This window comes from Cibotium barometz, chromosome 43 (assembly GCF_041138505.1).
Source record: "Cibotium barometz isolate CiBa-2024 chromosome 43, ASM4113850v1, whole genome shotgun sequence".
In the NCBI taxonomy this organism is placed as follows: Eukaryota; Viridiplantae; Streptophyta; class Polypodiopsida; order Cyatheales; family Cibotiaceae; genus Cibotium; species Cibotium barometz.
This window is the reverse complement of record NC_141088.1, coordinates 17,557,985-17,560,285: the sequence shown is the minus strand read 5'-3', so window position 1 is coordinate 17,560,285 and position 2,301 is coordinate 17,557,985. Positions and strand designations below refer to the sequence as shown.

At 45.9% G+C, this 2,301-nt stretch overlaps 1 pseudogene across 1 annotated transcript; it reads right to left on the bottom strand.

The window, feature by feature from the left end:
* Window positions 1-405: 405 nt before the first annotated feature.
* LOC147613626 (germin-like protein 8-2 pseudogene) lies at window positions 406-1,323 on the bottom strand (annotated as a pseudogene). Its single transcript, XR_015263238.1, has one exon. The product of XR_015263238.1 is annotated as a germin-like protein 8-2 pseudogene (transcript).
* Window positions 1,324-2,301: the final 978 nt, after the last annotated feature.

Below are 2,301 nucleotides of genomic sequence, written 5' to 3'. Positions count from 1 at the left end.
ACACAGCAGTACGTTACATCCTCTTTTTGAACTTGAAAGTATAGAAAGATTGGGCAACTATTTCAAATTTTGAGTGTAATGTGCTGACATGTAGTGTAATATTGGCAAATTTACCTCAGTAAACAAATACAAGATAGCAAATTTAGATTTTCTTTCCCTATAAAATAGCCCAACACTGTTTGAAGGCCCTTTTAAATTAAAGTAGCCAGTGGACTAACATTAGTCTCCAGTTTGTTTCCCATTTGTGTATCTTCTTCACCTATATCAAAACTTCTTGGAAATTTCAGATTTGAATCAACATGATCCCTATTTTCAAAACAAGAGACAGATATATGATAGTTAAATATGTTTTTGAGAATCAATCGATGCATACCATAAGACTGCGATTTTGCTTGGTACCGTATCTTGAAGTTTCTAAACACACTCATTTTAGATACTCCTTGGATTTAAATTATGATAAATGAACTTACTCAAGAGCTTACATTGGCAAGTTGATTCGGCAACTCCACTAGTACGGAAACATCGATGATATTATTTAGAAGGTGAAATTATTTAGAAGTGCATCGATGCTCAAATCGCTGAAAGGCATTGTAGTTCCTTGTCACAGCTAGGAGAGGGTGGTCCTGACGCTAGCAGTGAGGAGGTCCACCTCTTTCTTCTCGATGCCGAAGGCCGTTTCGAGCACCTGGTCGGGGAGGGGCGGATTGGCCGCGAAGAGGGCGGCGGCGAGCTGCGAGGTGCCCGGGTTCTGGCTGTTAAGGGCGGAGATGGCCAGGGCGGGCTGGTGCATGTCGGGGTTGAGCTGGAAGTGCACTAGGCCACGGGGGAAGACGAAGAGATCGCCTGGGGAGAGGTTCTGCTGGAAGAGGGAGTTGTTGGTGGAGACGAAACCCACCTGGAGCATGCCCTGGGCCAGGTAGAGCACCTCGGTGGCGCGGGGATGCACGTGGGGAGGGTTAAGGCCCTTGGGCTGAAAGTCGATGCGCGCGATGGACAGGCCCTGCGTGTTGAGGCCCGGGAAGTTGGTCGCGAAGGCCAGGTTAACGGCGGAGCCCAGTCCTTTGACCGGTTTTGCCGCATTACGAAGCAGCGTTGACATGAAGTCTGAGGGTTGCACGCGGTTGGGCGGCTTGCAGGTCAGCCCGTTTAGGTTGGCTGGGCCGCCGTCCGCCACGCAGAAGTCCTGCAGAGGGTCTTCATCGGCGGCACTCACCTCGACTATGAGCAGCGGCGGCGCAGAGGAGGCCAACAGCATCAGCGCGGCCAGAAGCAAGTAGCTGACTGCCATGACTGAGAGACTCTAGCAAAGAGTGAGCAAGGGAGTACATATTGAAAAGAAGGCACTCGTCGCTGCAATTTATGAACGGCGCCCGAGTTCAAAGATTCTACTATCTCCCACGCCACAAGGACGGGTGAACGCTACACTAGGACGGGGCTAGTACCTGTATCTGAAAGCAACTGGAGTTCGATTCGGTTCTCCCGTCAGCATCTTACGGCAGCGCTGCCGACGTAAATTTTTTATTTTTATTTTTTAAAAGTGGGATGATTTTTATTACATGAGGGTCTCGCATACCCTTCTTATTATTACAAACACACACACACACACACATACCTACGGGTTTAGGAGTACAAGAAGGTAACACCATATGCAATGTAATGTAGGCACTGCTGCCATAAGATGAAAAACCCGTGATCTAAGTTTGAGACCTACCACCACTAAAACCAAGAAAGTCCGGACAAGTTACGTAAGTAGTGAACACATTCCGTGATGAGAATAGATCATGTCTCACTGGGTCGTGACCCCATGAAACCATCAATCCTAGATATCGAATTTGTAGAACCCATGAACTCATCAATCCTCATGAAATCTTAGAGTCAGAAGGATACTTTCACTCTTCTACAAAAGCATCAATTTGACGTCCCTACTACAGGCTACAAATATATATGGTTGCAGCCTTCCTTTACTCTTGTGGTGGAAGAAAATATTGGAAGCACCGTAGATCTAAACATATTAGTAGGAACTTGTATGAAACCATACCATGCTACGCTTCAAAGATTATGAGACATAGAGCAACATTCATTATAGGAAAAAAAAATTGATGCCTACAGATATGGTTGATCTTGAGTACATTAGGTATTTGGTGAAGTACATGATCCGCACACGATAACTAGGAGGTGGATTGCACGACTTTATTGTAAACTATACATCTATCAATACAAACATTTGAACCCAATGATAGTAACCGAATAGTTAATGTGAGACCTACCCCACCATCACGTCGCGAGCACCTACCAAATTAT